Raw genomic sequence first — 12,327 nt, 5'->3', positions numbered from 1 at the left:
CTGCAGGTTCGAATCTTACCAGGCTCAAGGTTGACTCAGCCTTCCATCCTTTCTAAGGTAGGTAAATTGAGGACCCAGTTTGTGGGGGCAATAAGCTGACTTTGTATAAATATACAAAAGTATGAAGGCTATTGCTTAACGCATTGTAAGCCGCCCTGAGTCTCCGGAGAAGGGCGGCATATCAATAAAAAAAAAAAAAAATCTCCATTTCCTCCTGATCAGCTGGGACTTGGGAGGCAGAGAATAGATGGGGGCAGGGCAGCGGTGGGATTCAAATAATTTAACAACCGGTTCTCTGCCCTAATGATTTTTTCCAACAACCGGTTCACCAAACTGTTCAGAAAGCTAACAACCGGTTCTCCCGAACCGGCTGAATCCCACCACTGCTTACAACAGTTTTACTGACCGTTAACGAATAGCTCACTTAGCAACAGAAATGTTAGCCTCAGTTGTGGTGATAAGTTGAGGGACTACATGTAACAGAATAACAGAGTTGGAAGGGACCTTACAGGTCATCTAATCCAACCCCCTGCTCAAGCAGGAGACCCTTCTACCCATGATGGTGAACCTATGGCACGCGTGCCACAGGTGGCATGTGAGCTCAGTTCCGCCGGTTGATTTTTGGGCCTTCTGGGCCACCTGGAAGTAGGGAAACAGGCAGTTTCCTGCCTCCAGACGGCCTGCGGGGGTGGGGAAGGCCCATTTTTTTGCTCTCCCCAGGCTCCAGAGCCTCTCTAGAAGCCTGGGGAGGGTGAAAATAGTCTTCCCCACCCCCTAGAGGCCCTCTGGAGACAGGAAATGGCCTGTTTGCCAACTTCCGGAAGTCAGCAAACAGACTGTTTCTGGATTCCGGGGGATTGGGGAAGGCCGTTTTTGCCCTCCCCAGGCTCCTAGAGAGGCTCTGGAGCCTGGGGTGATCTCATGCCAAAAGCATGGGGAGCGTGGGGCGCATAGAATTATGGGTGTGGGCACGCGCAGGCTTGACCACCCCCCAACGCTTCCCCCGTCTTTTGGCACAAGATGGCAAAAAGGTTAGTCATCACTGCCCTATACCATTTTTTTAAAAAAAATTTTGATTTATATGCCGCCCTTCTCCGGAGACTCAGGGCGGCTTACAGCGCGTTAAGCAATAGCCTTCATACTTTTGTATATTTTTATACAAAGTCAGCTTATTGTCCCCACAAACTGGGTCCTCAATTTACCTACCTTTGAAAGGATGGAAGGCTGAGTCAACCTTGAGCCTGGCGAGATTCGAACTTACTTTAATTGCAGACAGCTGGTGTTAAATTACAATGCATTAGTCTGCAGAGCTATCTCCTTGAAAGCCTCCAGTGATGAAGCACCCACAATTTCTGGAGGCGAGCTGTTCCACTGATTAATTGTTCTCACTGTCAGAAATAAATTTTTCCTTAATTCTAGGTTGAATCTCTCCTTGATCAGTTTTCCCCCCGTTGTTTCTTGTCTGGCCTTCAGGTGCTTTGGAAAATACGTTGACCTCCCACTCCTCCTCTCTGTGGCAGCCCCTCAAATATTGGAGGACAGGACCAGAAGCAACAGGTAGAAGCTTTATTCAAGGGGGGAATCTAAACTATACAGAAGGAGAAATGTCCTGAAAGCGAGAGCAATTAATCGGTGGAAGTGCCTGCCTCCTGGGCTGCTCCTTTGGCTGGAGGTTTTAAAAGAAATGATTGGACAGCCATTTGTCCGGGACAAAATAAAAACTGCTGCCCCGAATATGGGGTTAGACTAGAAGACCTCCAAGATCCCTTCCAGGTCTAGGTATTCTATGGATGCCAAAGGAGAAGGTCAGGTCAAATTTGTCAGATGCCAATCTGATCCAACGGAAGATGCGGAGCCCAGTTCCAAGGTAAGTTGGCCCTTCAACCTCATCATGGAAAGGAATTCAATGCAGGAGTTAAAACATGAAATATTTGATGGAGCTGTAAGCAACCAATAGAAACAGTCAAATCTCTTTCAACACCGGATGAATTTATGGGCATGTCCATTCAGTTTTTCTTGACATCCGTTTATTATCCTAAATCCCCAGGATTTACTGCTAAAGTCTCACCCAATACAAGCTAAACCCTGTTGAGCTTCTAAAGAATGCTTGCCCCAGTTTAGACAAGTTGAGAGAAGCCAGGTGTTTCTCAACCTTGGAAGCTTGAAGAGGGGTGGACTTCAACTCCCAGAATCCCCCAGCCAGCAGCGCTGCTGGCTGGGGGATTCTGGGAGTTGAAGTCCACCCCTCTTCAAGCTTCCAAGGTTGAGAAACACTGCCTTAGACCTTAAAACAGGGGTGTAACGAAATTTAAGAATAGGCTTCCGTATATATTACCGTATATATCGAGCGGCAAGGCAAATTCAAAAGAGAGTATGGTTTTCTAAAGTTTACGTTAAAAAGAAAATACTGGGAGCCACAAAGAAGGGAAGCTCAGAAATGAAATGCTTCTCTATATTCTTTTCATGCTTTTTCTTGCTTTTTCTTCTCCTCTCTTGACACTATTTACGAATAATATAGTGGAGATTTTGACACTGACTTCCAAGACGGATGCATTTTTGATATTATTAAAAACAACTCAATGGGTCTTGTTTGCAACATCTTTAATGAATGTTGCACGGAACATTCGTTGTATAATTTCAGGAATTCTTGGTCGACATTGATTTTTTTAAAAAAAATTTATAATCCACCAAAAAAAATGTGATTTTGGAGGGGAGGGGGCTGTCCAGTATAGTTTCCCCCTTCTTTCTTTCCTTCCTTCCTTCCTCCCTCCCTCCCTCCCTCCTTTTCTTTCTTTCTCTCCTTCCTTCCTTCCTTTCCTTTCCTTCTCTCCCTCTTGCCTTCTCTTTCTTTCTCCCCTCCCCTCCCCTCTCCTCCCCTCCCCTCCCCTCTCCTTCCTTCCTTCCTTCCTGATTTTTTTAAAAATTATAATCCATCAAAAAAGTGTGATTTTTGGGGTGAGAGGACTGCCCATTATAGTTCCCCCTTCCTTCCTTCCTTCCTTCTTCCCTCCCTCCCTCCCTCCTTCTCTTTCTTTCTCTTTTCTTCCTTCCTTCCTTCCTTCCCTCCCTCCCGCCTTCTCTTTCTTTCTCCCCTCCCTCCCTCCCTCCCTCCTTTCTTTCTTTCTTTCTTTCTTTCTTTCTTTCTTTCTTTCTTTCTTTCTTTCTTTCTTTCTTTCCTTTTTCTTTTTTTCTCCCCCCCTTGGGTTTTCCCCCAGTTAAAAGTAAAGCTTTTTCTCCCTGCCCATGCAAATCCATCACGTGGTCCAATCAGGTCCCAGTCCAAGGGTCACTAGGTCTCAGATCCCACGTCCTTGCACCTGGTGGGAAAGTCCTTGGTTCTCAGAGGAAAGAATTTTATTTTGGCTATGATCCCCCAGCTATCTCTACCTCCCCTCCCACCCCCATTCCCACAGCTCGACTCATCTCTGCTGTGGCAGCCTTGAAGGTGCCATGGGGGAAATGGCTTCAGGGCGGACACAAAGAAAAATGCATCGTATTTTTAAATTTTATTTTATGTGCTGCCTTTATTATAAACAACACAAGGCAGTGTATGTAACATATATAATGTTCCTTCCTCTTCTTCTTTTCCTCACAAGAACATCTCTGTGAAATAGATTGGGCTGGAATGGAAGGACTGGCCCAAAGTCACCCAGCTGGCTTTCATGCCTAAAGTGAAACTAGAATTCATCAATTTCCTGGTGATCGTCCCAAAGTCACCCAGCTGGCTTTCATGCCTAAGGCAGGACTAGAACTCACAGTTTCTTGGTGATTGGCCCAAAGTCACCCAGCCGGTTTTCATGCCTAAAGTGAAACTAGAATTTATCAATTTCCTGGTGATCGTCCCAAAGTCACCCAGCTGGCTTTCATGCCTAAGGCAGGACTAGAACTCCCCCTCTCCTAGTTATTGAACCAAAGTCACCCAGCTGGCTTTCATGCCTAAAGTGAAACTAGAATTCATCAATCTCCTGGTGATCGTCCCAAAGTCACCCAGCTGGCTTTCATGCCTAAGGCAGGACTAGAACTCCCCCTCTCCTAGTTATTGAACCAAAGTCACCCAGCTGGCTTTCATGCCTAAGGCAGGACTAGAACTCCCCCTCTCCTAGTTATTGAACCAAAGTCACCCAGCTGGCTTTCATGCCTAAAGTGAAACTAGAATTCATCAATCTCCTGGTGATCGTCCCAAAGTCACCCAGTTCGCTTTTGGCAGGGGCAGGATGTTCTTTTGTGCAACGTGACCAGACGTCCCGCTTTTGGCGGTACAGTCCCGATTTTTAACAATTTGTCCCGCATCCCACGGCGTTTTTAAAAAGTCCCAATTTTTGGAAAGAATGCACGACAAGCTAGGGAACGGCGGGAGAACGGGAAGGGAATATACAGTTTTCGGCGGCCATGTGGCTATTTAGCCAGGATAACTTACGTTGAAATTTTTAAAAAATATATTACAATACTATTTTTGCGTTCTATGAAAATTTTTGTTGCTCCATATAGACCAAATTTTTAATCAAGAACCTTCCCCCCTCCCCCCCGTCAATGGTGTTCCGCTTTACCAATGTTAAAATCTGGTCACCTTACTTTTGTGGGGAAACTGAATGGGCCAAAGCAGAAGTGGCCTCTTGAACAAAAAAAAAAAACCCCACACACTTTCCTCAAAATGAATGCACCCTTGTACACACTCAAACACAAGTGGAACTTGAGCAGTAGTAGGGACGTGACAGTAGGTTCAGGGCGGGGGTGTTGAAAGGGTTGATATCGGATGACTGTACCACACAGCCTATTGTGCACGAAGCTCTTAAGACTGGTCCCCCTTCCTCTCTTTTTTTCATCCTCAGTCAGCTCGTTTGGCAAAGAGGGACTGCAAACTTAAAATTGTTGAGCACATTGTAAGCCGCCCTGAGTCTTTGGAGAAGGGCGGCATATAAATCAAATTAAAAAAAAAAAAAATACCGGCCGTTTTCACTGGCCTAATCAACCGATCGCAGCTATGGCAACACAAGATTTGCCATAGCTACTTTTGCTTTTCAAAATATATCATTGCACAATGCGGCATATGTTTTTGTGGCTTCAGACCTAGAATATCCTTAAGGAAAAAGAACAACAACAACAAAAAATCCAAGCACTAAAAACAAACGAACTGAAAATCTGGAGGAAGCCTTAAAAAAAAAAAAAAAAACCACTAGAAGGGGGCTCAGATATGCTACATATTTTTCACATTACAAAGCTATTGATAGCTGCTGCTACGATTACTGGGACTCGGTACTGTCTCAGTTTGTTTGTGTGTGTGTGTGTGTGTGTGTGTGTGTGTGACTTTAAAACAGAGCAAATAAACCCACCTCCTTCTGTTAAGTTGTCTCTGCCAGAAGCCCCACATTTTTGTTCTGAGGTGACATAGCAATGCCAGGTTTTATTTTCCCCAGTAAAAGGAAGCCGAAGAAGAGAGCGTTCATATAATTATTATTATTATTATTATTTTTAAAAGTCAAGCTATTCTCCAAAACACCTGAAGGCAGGACAAGAAGCAACAGACGGAAACTAATCAAGGAGAGAAGCAACTTAGAAAGAAGGAGAAATTTCCTGACACTTAGAACAATTAACCAGTGGAACAACTTTGCCTCCAGAAGTTGTGAATGCTCCAACACTGGAAGTTTTGAAGAAGATGTTGGATAACCATTTGTCTGAAGTGGTGTAGGGTTTCCTGCCTAAGCAGGGGGTTGGACTAGAAGACCTCCCAAGGTCCCTTCCAACTCTGTTATTCTATTCTATTCTATTCTATTCTATTCTATTCTATTCTATTCTATTCTATTCTATTCTATTCTATTCTATTCTATTCTATTCTATTCTATTCTATTCTATTCTAATCATCAGGAGACCGTGAGTTCTACTCCCACCTTTAGAGATGAAAGCTGGCTGATGGACTTTGGGCCAATCCCTCTCTCTCTCTCTCCTCAGATTTACACAGGGTCCTAAAAAGGAAGTTTTAGTACGACTTACTTTGAACTGAAAAGAAAAAATGAAACTCTGAAAGGAAGTTTTTTTTAAAAAGCTGCAGGTCCAGGTTTGGCCACTAGGTGGCAGACTAACATCGCATACAAAAATATGCCGATTATTTCAATATTTCTATGTAGTCCCATTGGTTTAAAGTGACACTTAATTCCTAATCCCCAAACATTTCTCTTCTGAATTTAGAGACCTGTAACAGAGCTGAAAATCCATCAGGATCTGCACAGAAAACTTAGGAGGGTTCGTCCCCAACCTTGGCCAAGACAGTTTGGTTCAAATCCAGATATTTCTATCAAATCTATCAATGGTTATGACAATTTATCAGTAGTCCTCGACTTTCAACATTTTGTTTAGTGACCGTTCAAAGTTACAACGGCCCTGGAAAAAAAAAGGACTTGTGGCCATTTTTCACACGACCGTTGCAGCATCCCCCATGGTCACGGTGATCGAAATTCAGATACTTGGCAACTGTCTCATATTTATGACAGCTGCAGTGTCTCGGAGTTATACGATTCCCTTTTGCAACCTTCTCCCGAGCAAAGTCAGGTTCACTTCATAACTGCATTGCTAACTGCGATGATTCGCTTAACAATTTGTGGCAAGAAAGTTTGTAAAACGGGCCACAAAACTCACTTTAACAAATGCCTCGCTTAACAACATAAATTTGGGGCTCAGTTGTGGTCGTACGTTGAGGACGACCTGTCTTGTAAAAGCTAGAGAGAGTGGGACCGATTCTACATATAATAAGCAGAGACTTTTGTTTTGTTCATAAGGGACACGGTGGCTCAGGGACTAAGACGCTGAGCTTGTCGATCGAAAGGTTGGCAGTTCAGCGGTTCGAATCCCTACTGCTGCAGCGTAACGGGGTGAGCTCCCGTTCCTTGTCCCAGCTTCTGCCAACCTAGCAGTTCGAAAGCAGGTAAAAAATGCAAATAGAAAAATAGGGACCACCTTTGGTGGGAAGGTAACAGCGTTCTGTGCGTCTTTGGCGTTTAGTCATGCCGGCCACATGACCATAGAGACGTCTTTGGACAGCGCTGGCTCTTCGGCTTTGAAACGGAGATGAGCACCGCCCCCTAGAGTCGGAAAAAAAACTAGCACATACTGTATGTGCGAGGGGAACCTTTATCTTTACCTTTTACCTCTGTTTTGTTCGAAGAATGCAACCTGCACTCCAAATTTATATATTGTCCTCACCCTTTTCTCTTGGGACCCATGAGGTCTAGAAACTTGCCAGTTTGGATTGTCCCTTTAAAAAAAAAAAATCACCTTGCATTCCATATAGGTGAGACGCTACATAATCAGTGAGTAGACTGCCTGTTCTCCCATGGCACCCCTCCATAATTGTCCAGGGGAGTGGCACTTTATTAGCTGTTATTCAGAGGGCCATGAAATACTCCCAGTTGCTAAAACAATTCCGTAAATGGAGAGAGGACTCTATTGAGTTGGTTTCTAACGACGGGATCGGCTTACCTCGTGTGGGTCTCCGGCTTGTTTGATGACAGGGAAGTTACTTTGCAATTATGTTCTGTATCAAGTGAATTGGAAACACCAACCGGGCTGAATTCAGATGCAAAATGGATTTAGAAAAAACGTCTTTGTGTGGCTGTCTGGGAATTTACCTGGACTTGAGCTGCGCAAAGCGAACTTTGGTCATAAATGCTAGAAATTGGTGGGACCATTACTCCTTATTTTGAAACAGGAAACACTTTCCCACAAATGGCCTACGGCAGTGATGGCTAACCTTTTTGCCATCGCATGCCAAAAGCTGGGGGAGTACGGGGTGGTTGCATGCGTGTGTGTGCCCACACCCATAATTCTATGTGCCCTGTCCCCCCCACGCATGCGTGCGCGACCCACCCATGCTCCCTCTGCTTTTGGCATGTGATGGCACAGTGGGCCCGGGAGTCCCGTTTTTTTGCCCTCCCCAGGCTCTAGAGGCTTTGTAGGAGCCTGGGGAGGGCAGAAACAGCCTTCCCCACCTCCCTGGAGAAGAGAAAGAGAAGAGACAAGAAAGAGAAAAGGAGAGGAGAGGAGAGAGAAGAGACGAGAAAGAAAAGAAGAGAAAGAGAGGAGACAAGAAAGAGAAAAGGAGAGGAGAGAGAAGAGACAAGAAAGAAAAGAAGAGAAAGAGAAGAGACAAGAAAGAGAAAAGGAGAGGAGAGAGAAGAGACGAGAAAGAAAAGAAGAGAAAGAGAAGAGACAAGAAAGAGAAAAGGAGAGGAGAGAGAAGAGACGAGAAAGAAAAGAAGAGAAAGAGAAGAGACAAGAAAGAGAAAAGGAGAGGAGAGAGAAGAGAAGAAAGATTAAAGAGAAAAGAGGAGAGCGGAAAGAAAAGAGACGACAAAGAAAAGTTGAGGAGGTGAGGGAAAGAGAAAAGAAAAGGAGAAGAGAGAAGAGAAAGAGGAGACGACAAAGAAAAGGAGAGGAGGGGAAGAGAAGAGAAAAGAGAAAGAGAAGAGACAACAAAGAGAAAAGAAGAGAAGAGAGAACAGAAGAGAAGGGAAGGGAAGAGACGACAAAGAAAAGGAGGGGAAGGGAAGGGAACAGCAAGAGAAGAGAAGAGAAAGAGAAAGAGAAAGAGAAAGAGAAAGAGAAAGAGAAAGAGAAAGAGAAAGAGAAAGAGAAACGAAGAGAGAAAGAAAAGAGAAGAGAAGATTTGCTGTTGAATTAGCCTTAGGAAGGAACAAGTGAAGGAGAAAAAGGAATTTATGTGCTTGCTTTTTCCACACATGTTGCTTCACGCACAAGGTCAGGTTAATGCATAATCAGCTACCCCTTGCAACCTGTTGCCTCCCAGTCTGGAATGAGGCCACTCTGCTCTTGTAGCCAAAACGGTTCAAAAGTTCTGAGGTTAACTTCTTCTCTGCAGGCTGATGGTTTGAAAAAGACACAACAGCAAAGGAAGAGGGACGGGGAAGGAGAAGGAAAAAAAGCAAGCCCCCCCCCCGGTGGGAAATGGCCAAGCAAAGTGCCCATGGCATTGCTTAGAAAAAACTAATAATAAAAGAATGCGATTGCTACCCGTTGTACGTCGTCTCTGTTCTAAAGTTCCTTTAAAGTCCTCTTCCTCAACAAATAGGGGTGGAGGTGTTTCATTTTTTTAACTACCATTTTAACACACAACCAACAATACTTTTGTTCTTGGCCCGAATTCATAGGAATTATAGAGGGGTGGCCTGCCTTAGCCAAACATCGTAAATCTCTTCCTCGCCCTGAAATCCTCTCTTAAAAGCTGTGTCAGAGTTACTTCCCAGATTTAACTGGATAAGGTGAGGTGTCATCAGGGTGTTTTTGACTCCTAGCAACCACATCAGTAGATTTTTTCCCCTGGAGCATCAGTTCCCCCCCCCCCGTCCCCTAACTTGGTTCTTTAACAGATTAACAGAGTTGGAAGGGATCTTGTAGGTCATTTGCGGGAACACCTTCTGCCGCCAATAGCCTCCCACCGGCCAGTACGCTCCCACAGAGAGGGACTCCTTAGGGTGCTATCAGCCAGGCAATGTCGGATGGCGACCCCCAGGGGCAGGGCCTTCTCTGTGGCAGCACCTGCCCTCTGGAACGATTTGCCCCCGGAGATACGGAGGATATCAGATCTCCGGGCTTTTCGCCGTGCCCTAAAAACTTTTCTCTTCCATCAAGCAGGGCTGGCATGAACCCCCCCCCCCCGTTTTTGAGATATTAGATTTTTAATTGTTTAATAGGTTTTAGTCGTAAGGTTCTTAATTTTTGGCCAAAGGATATAATTCTTTTAAATTTTTAAATTTTGTATTGGATGTTTTTTACTTGGCTGTGCACCGCCCTGAGTCCACCAGGAGAAGGGCGGTATATAAATTTAAATAAAATAAATAAAATAAATCTAGTCCAACCTGCCAGCCAAGCAGGAGATCCTACACCATGGGTATCAAACTCGGTTTCATTGAGGGCCACATCAAGGTTGTGTTTGACCTCCGGGGCCCAGGGTGGGCATGGCCAGCTCAATGTCACTCGTGTTGGAGGCGCCTGTGGTGGCCTGAGCGCTCTGCCAGTGAAAATTTTATTTATTTTTTTATTTTATATTTTATTTTATATTGGATTTCTATACCGCCCTTCTCCCTGAGGACTCAGGGCGGTGTACAGCCAGATTAAAAAACATGCAGAACAAATATTAAAAACAATTAAAAGATATATAAATTTGGCCCAATTAAAACTCATTTACCAATTAAAAACGTTTAAAACATTTAAAAACAGTTAAAAATTTCATCTTAAGCCAGCCCGGCTTGTTTAAATAAATGGGTTTTAAGGGCGTGACGGAAGGCACTGAGGTCTTGGATTCTCCTTATCTCTGGGGGGAGCTGATTCCAGAGGGTTCCCAAGCTCCATTTTCAGCTGCAACGGCCTCCTGCAACCCTCTGCCAGTGAAAATTGTGAAGAACTGGGCTGTGGCACAAAGGCAACACAGCCAGAAAACCGATATGAGTCCCTTGATTGGCATCAATTTTGCCCCCAACGTCCCGTTTATTCTCCAGCCTGGAGAAAAGCTCTCCCACAAACCTGCAACAGCTTCTGTCTGCAGATACTCCAGTCCAAATGCTGTACGCAGAATGACTGCAATCGATCACTCCAGCAGGGCAAGATAATGAGTCCCGGAAGCCGGAAATAATTCCAGCAAGCCAAGATAAACACACAGAAGCACGGCAGTAATTCAAGCAGTCAGGAGGAATGCCAGGAATGCAGGCCACAACTCTCAACACTAGAAGGATTCAGTGTTTGTTCCCGACAAACACCCTTCCCAACTGCCTCTCCTTTAAACTCCATCCCCAGGTGTGCCTTGTGAAGGGAATCGGGGTCCTTTCCTTCCTCGTAAGCCACGCAACCCACGTTGCTCTCTTCTGCGTACTTCCCTGAGTGCCCTAGGATGAGGAGGGGGTGGGCCTTGGTCTTCATCTGAACCCCTTCTCCCTTGCCCTACCTCTCCCCTGCTCTGCCTAGCCTGACTTTGCCCTTCCCCAGTTTCCCCCACAGCCAACGGAGCCACTCTCCTGCTCTCTGTCAGCTGTTTGTCTTCCGTCTCAGATTCAGACTCTGACGGGGGCATGACAGAAAATGGAATCGGAGAGGGCCTCCTGCAGCCCTCCCAAGCTCTGTTTTCGCTGGCAGAGGCACTGCAGGCTGGTCCTTTGCTGCTTCCAGGGTAGCCCCATGGGCCACATCTAAGCACCCCATGGACCAGATCCAGCTCCCAGGGCCAGATCTAAGCAGCCTGCAGGCCGGATCTGGCCTCGAGTCCTTGAGTTTGACACCTCTGCCCCATACCATTTCTGACAGATAGCAGTCCAGTCTCTTCTTGAAAGCTTCCAGCGATGAAGCTTTCCCTTGGCTACCATGACCGAGTCTTTCCTTGCTGGGTTGTCTTCTTCTCTTGCCTTCCGTGCGCCTTTGGCGTTGAGTCATGCCGGCCACATGACCACGGAGACGTCTTCGGATAGCGCTGGCTCTTCGGCTTTGAAACGGAGATGAGTACTGCTCCCTAGAGTCGGGGAAAAAAACTAGCACATACTGTATGTGCGAGGGGAACCTTTATCTTTACCTTTTACCTTTGTTTTGTTCGAAGAATGCAACCTGCACTCCAAATATATATATTGTCCTCACCGTTTTCTCTTGGGACCCATGAGGACTAGCACCTATGTGCGAGGGGAACCTTTACCTTATGACAAATTCAGCACTCAGGAGACAGAAATTTGTCGCGGCCATTCCTGAAACACCTCTCTTTTTGTGCCTCGTTTTGGGGGAATAGGGGTGGGTGGTCCCTTAAAAAAGCACACATACCCGCAAACGCCCCCACCAAAGCCGACCCCTAAGCCCGAAGCCTGCCCACCCTCTCTTTAAATAGATCCTTCCAACACGACAGATGAATGGGGCCTGAGGTCAGCTAGCACTTTCTAAAATTACCTCCTTCTCTCCTCCTTTACATTCAACGCGGAGGCCGCCTTCGGAGTTAAACTATTTTAGAAATCCAAAGTGTGCTGCCCACCCACCAACCCCCAAACTGGGAGGATGGGGGGGGGGGGAAGAAATATGCATATGCTTCCTTGTCCCAATTTATCGAGGAGAGCTTCCATTTTCCTCATCCTCCCTCTCTCTGCTTGCTTTGATTGCCTTGCCTTGCCAAGGCTTAACATTAATGGTTTCCTAATGGTGAGTTCAGATTCCTTGGCTGTGTGTCTGTGCGTGGAAGGGGTCCATCCCGAAATTAAATTTCCGAGTGGGAGGCACGGCCACCGTTATTTGCGAAAGCCCCGCGTGCCATTGCCCGCCGCGGCGCCAAAAGCAACCTGCTGCTTTGCACAG

The sequence above is a fragment of the Pantherophis guttatus genome, chromosome 10, assembly GCF_059756535.1.
Source record: "Pantherophis guttatus breed Tessera chromosome 10, ASM5975653v1, whole genome shotgun sequence".
In the NCBI taxonomy this organism is placed as follows: Eukaryota; Metazoa; Chordata; class Lepidosauria; order Squamata; family Colubridae; genus Pantherophis; species Pantherophis guttatus.
The sequence above is the reverse complement of the archived record's forward strand: the minus strand, read 5'-3'. Positions refer to the sequence as shown.